Here is a 5,914-nt window from a genome sequence, read left to right as displayed (position 1 = left end):
TCCCATTCTTTCGATCCTTCCAATTTCTTCGAGATCTCCGAGATTGACCTTCCTTTTATGGCTCTGGCTGTCTGCTTCTCCTGGTAACGATCAGATGGACTGCTCTTATCGGTATGGCTCATACCAGGTGGTCGCTCCAGGTTCCCATGCCCCAAGTTGAATTGGAGAGGTACTTGTTGGCCGAAGCTCCATGCTGGTAAACATGACTTAGCAATCTGGGCTCGGTAATGCCCATTCTGACCGCATTTCTTCCGTTTCCGCTCTACTGACCTTCCTTCCTTCACAACTTCGTTTTTCCCCCGGACAGACCTGTACTGACACAAATAAAGAGAAAAAATAGGGCCAAATGGCCCCAAAGTCGAAGACGCATCACACCTACATACTTAAAGCATACTTGCCCTCAAGTATGTAGGTGGATTTATAGAAGACACGGACGAAAAGTTTGAAGGAAAAGGAATAAAACTAAGAGACACGAAACTTGCACAGATTTCAGGATCAGATCATACCAACATGCATCATTCAGTTCAATCAGACCACAAACCAGAGTAATGATCATGCATAAAATGTGATGGTAGTCTCTCTTCTCGCTCAAGCACCGGGTTAAGTGTTTACACTCATAATTTGCTGTGCTAGTTCCTCTAAGAGTTCGATTGAAGACTACAAGTTAAGCACACTAGTATGACTCATCAAAGGGTCTTTGTTGGGTTGTAATGTGGCATACGGAGCTAAGGTGAGGGATATATGGTCCAGTGGCTAATTTCAGTATCACCCTTACTCAGTATACACATTCAGTACAGCTGCAGCCAAACCTTAATTTCCCCGCTTTCAATGGGGTTAATTTTTCTTTGATTCTCTTTGTGGGTTATCATTTTTATTCACCAAATTTTTTTTTGTGTGCCCAGATTTCTTTCTTTCTTATAATTCCCTGTTCACCATTTCATTCACTTCATAAATTCTTTCTCCTAGATATAGTATTAACAAAGCTCAAGAAAGAATGAATTCGGCTCAAGTTGGCATACAAGGGATTATTTTTCACATTACATATCAAAGAACAATCTGGGGCGGCCCTAAGTCAAAGAATCGTGCCCAAATCACACAAGTCATGTACTAGCAAAAATGAGTACTCAAACAAAGTCAAGATTTCCTAGTCACAGCAAATTCTCACATAAACATGCATTCTTTTCAATTTGGCCCTGATCTCACCGGTGGGGTATTTTCAGTATCCTCACAACTACCATCATGCATTTCATACTCAATCCACCAATCATACCAAGACAGAATTCAGCATGCACAATCTTTCACCATCAAACAATGCAAGTAGACTCGACTCGAACACAGATAAAACAGACGCTAAAACAAGAAAAAGCAAAAGATAAAATAAAACCTAATCTACGAGTTCAGGGGAAAAAAACTTAGTCGTTTTGGTCGGAGGATCTCGCCTCCGTGCTCAGCATCTCCTTGATTTCTTTAAAACAAGCTTCCACCGCTTTGAATCCTTCTTCCACAGTATCCCTCAGCGTGGCCACTTCTCCTCCCAACATCACCAGCTCATCCTTGACTTCCTTCAGTTCGATTGTTAGCTTAATAATCTCGCCACTGACTGGGCGAGAAGTTCCCTGTTCCTGCGCAACCTTTGGTTCAGGTCGAACTGAGCTGCCTTCTGGTTGGACCAAACGGTAGTTACCACCGTCATCCGTCTCAACGATCCGCCACCTCACAAGTCGCCCGATATCAAAAAGTCGGGTTTCTGCCACGGTTGCTTCATCCGGGGCTTTCTCGTTGAAACCTACAAGCTTTGTCGCCAGGAGGGTCACCAGCGGGCATAAGGAGAGATACTTGTTGGTATGGGTTACCCCATACTGAAATTGCACTGCAGCGGTGAACCCAAAATTCACCCTCTTTCTCTCCACCATGCACCAGAGCACAAAGAGCTCCTGCTGCGTGACGACGTTCGACCCCTCAATCCGGCCATAAATGTTATAGGCCAACCAACAATGGCAAATCTGCAGAGCTGGGTCGCGGAGTTCGTTGGATTTGCTGATATTCTTCACATATTTGGTCCCCGTTGAGAGTTGGGACCAGTACTGATCAATCTGATTGCGCCATTCCGGTGGGGCCATGGTCTCGGCTTGCTTGTACTCATCATCGTACACCTCCTTGTCCTCGATTACCTTCAGGTGGATGTTCAAATCGTTGATGGACAGCGGGAACATCTTCCCCCGCAATTGGAAGCGGAGGGTGCCTGGTGTTTCAATCGAGTAATTTCCCTTTGGCTTGAATTCCACCGTGCTCATGAACTCTTCCGACAAGCTTTTGAACGCCAACACATTCCACTTTAAAATCTTCCCCCAACCAATGCTCTCGAAATATCCCTCCACACGTTCTTTTATCCCGAGATCCTCCAACACTTCAGTCATCAGAAAGTACCAAAGGGTTATCTCCCGTTTCTGCAAAACGGCATACCTCTGACTGTCTCTTGGTATGACCGTCTCCATGGTGCTGGGTCGCACAATTCCTTTGCGCTTGACGCCCTTGGGTTTTGAGGTGATTGTGCTCGTCACCGGCTTAGCTGGGGCGATAACATCCTCCGAGTTGGAGCTTTTAACCGTCTCGGTTCTCTCTAGGTCTACCTCCATCGGCTCCTCCATCTCCTTGGCCTTCCCTTTTTCGGCTGCAGTGGGTTTCCTTGGTTTCTTACTCTGTTCAGCTTTTGTTCGGGTCTTACTGCCTGCCGGTGCCGGTTTGGCCTTGACTGGTAGTGGGGGTTTCGCAACATCTAGCTTCCTTTTTACTCCAGGTCTCTTGCTCTGGGGTGTTGGGATTTCCACTTCCTTCTCCTGAATTTCCTCAACTTCCTCCGCTTCATCAGCCTCCTCCTCATCCACCTTTTCTTCTTCGCTCTTCTCCTCCTCCGCTTTCTCTTGTTCTTCCTTCTCCTCCCCCGTATCTTCGGAAGCTGTTCTTCCTTCCTGCATGGAGGATTCCGGGATTTGTGGTTGCAGTTGAGCTTGAACAGGTGGTGGTGCGACAATGGATCGCGCCGGAGTTGCTTTGCTTGCTTGAGCCTTCTTTGATTTTTTCACAGGAGGGGTGAGCTCAGGCTCCCCTTCTTCCGGTTGCGTCGATTCGGCGGCCGCTCTTGCTACTTCTTGTTCCTTCTGTTGGATGATTTCGGCACGCCCCTTGTCTTCAGGATGAATCTCCAGTAAATGATCTTCAGTAATTTTGGTGGAGGTCTCCTCCGAAGCGGTTCGCCTTGTGGTACGCTTTGAAGGTGGGAGTTTGGTGCTTTTCTTCTTTGGTGGTTGGGTATTTCCGGAGCCTGCTCCTTTGGTCTTTGCCATTGTGATTTGCAGAGCTTCAAAAGACTTAGGATTTGTGCGGAAGTTTTGGAATTGTGGTGTTTTTCGGAAGCAAGGTTGGTCTTTAAGAAGGGTGATCGGTAATTATGGGAATTTAGGGTTTGAGGCGAGTGGTGATCGTGGTGTAGCAGTTTTCGGAGGTTAGGGTTTGTGGGGAAGAAAATCGTGGGTTGAGGCTTTGAATATGGTAAGTGTGACGGTTATGGCAGAAAAAGAATTTTTAAGGAAATAAAAATCATGGCCAAAATTTGAAATTTAAATTTCTGCAGAAACCGAAGAGTTGCAGTCACATCGCCGCCTGCCTCTGACACACTCACGTCATTTCCCTTCGTAAGCCCTCTCCCAGACCGTTCCAATCCCTAGCTCTCCACCTACACACTTTGCAACGCAAAGTGGGCTCGGATCAACCTCTGGGCCTCTTTCCAAATTATCTCGGCCCGACTTACCTGCGTGTTAGTGCATCCAAACAAAAACAAAAGAAAAGAAAATTCGGTATAGACCATACCGAAGTAACCACACTGGGTTGCCTCCCAGCAAGCGCTCTTGTTTCCCGTCTTGAGCTCGACCTTCCTTTACTCTGCACTCGTACTTAGGGTCGAGAAGGTGGCATTCCTCCTTCTCCTTTTCTACTTCAGCAAGCTCGTGATAGGGCTTAAGGCGGTGCCCATTCACCACGAACGTATCAACTCCATTGTGATCATATACTTCAATGCTCCCGTTCGAAAAGATTTCTTTGATCACGAATGGTCCTGACCATTTTGAGCGAAGTTTTCCAGCCATCATCTTGAAGCGTGAATTGAAGAGTAGGACTTTTTGCCCTACCACGAATTCCTTCTTCCTGATCTTGGCATCATGGATCCTTCTGGTTCACTCCTTATAGAGCACCGCATTGTCGTAAGCTTCCAACCGAAGTTCTTCCAACTCACTCAGCTGCAACTTTCTTGCTTCTCCAGCTAGGGTCATACTGAGATTAATTTGCTTAATTGCCCAGTACGCCTTATGTTCGATCTCCACAGGCAAATGACATCTTTTCCCATAAAGTAAACGGAACGGGGACATTCCAATTGGTGTCTTGAAAGTAGTTCTGTATGCCCATAATGCATCTCCCAAATGGTCTCTCCAGTCCTTACGGTTGGGGTGCACCACCTTTTCCAGGATGCTCTTTATCTCCCTATTGGAAATCTCGGCTTGGCCATTTGCTTGGGGGTGATATGCTGTGGTGACCTTGTGTGTCACCCCCATCTTCTTGGTTAACGATCTGATAATGGCATTGCAGAAGTGAGACCCTTGGTCACTGATTAGAATTTTGGGTATACCATATCTCCCGAAAACTTGCTCCTTCAGGAAACCCGCCACGGTATGGGCATCATTGCTTGCGGTTGCCTTGGCTTCAACCCACTTTGATACGTAATCCACTGCCACCAGAATGTATTCGTAGTTCTTTGACTTTGGGAAGGGTCCCATAAAGTCAATCCCCCATACGTCAAAAATTTTGACCGGCATGATTGGAACTTGTGGCATTTCATCCCTTGCGGTAATTCCTCCAGTCATCTGGCACTTCGGGCAGCTCTGTACCCATTTCCTTGCATCCGCAAATGTGGTGGGCCAATAGAATCCACTCTCCAAAATTCTGTGGGCCGTGCGCTTTTCTCCAAAATGTCCCCTATTTGCTGTTCCATGACACATGTCCAAAATTTGGGCATGCTCATCCTCGGGTATGCATCTCCGTATGACTTGATCTGCTCCAGTCTTCCAGAGATATGGATCCTCCCAGTGATAGTATCGTGCTTTCATGAGTAACTTCCGTTGTTCGAATCTGGTCAATCCTGAGGGTAACTCCTTAGTAATCAGATAGTTAGCTATATCCGCATACCAGGGCTCCTGCTTGGTTAGAGCATATAGTTCTTCTTCCTCCTCCAGGATGCTCATGGAATATAGTCTCTCGTCTGGAAAGGTATCAGTAATGGGCATACCGTCATCTTCTTCCAGTTGCAACCTGCTCAAATGGTCTGCTACGAGGTTCGCAGCTCCTTTCTTATCCCTTATCTCTATATTGAACTCTTGTAGTAGCAAAATCCACCTGATGAGTAGAGGTTTGGATTCCTTCTTGGCCATCAAGTACTTCAACGTGGCATGATCCGTGTAGACCACCGCCTTCGTTCCCAAAAGGTAGGAACGAAACTTCTCTATGGCAAATACCACCGCCAAGAGTTCTTTCTCAATAGTGGTATAGCTGCACTGTGCGGGATTCAGTGTTTTGGATGCGTAGTGGATCACGCAACTCTCCTTGCCTTTCTTCTGTCCCAGTACTGCTCCAACGGCGTGGTTGCTGGCATCGCACATGATCTCGAACGGTATGTCCCACACCGGTGGTTGAATAATGGGAGCTGACACCAACTTGTTTCTTAAAATTGTGAATGCCTCCTTACAATCATCATCAAACTCAAACGGCACATCTTGTTGAAGAAGTTTGGTCATGGACTGGGCAATCTTGGCAAAATCTTTGATAAATCGCCGGTAGAAGCCTGCATGACCTAGGAATGCCCGTATGT

Source organism: Salvia miltiorrhiza, chromosome 3 (assembly GCF_028751815.1).
Source record: "Salvia miltiorrhiza cultivar Shanhuang (shh) chromosome 3, IMPLAD_Smil_shh, whole genome shotgun sequence".
Taxonomy (NCBI): domain Eukaryota; kingdom Viridiplantae; phylum Streptophyta; class Magnoliopsida; order Lamiales; family Lamiaceae; genus Salvia; species Salvia miltiorrhiza.
The sequence above is the reverse complement of the archived record's forward strand: the minus strand, read 5'-3'. Positions refer to the sequence as shown.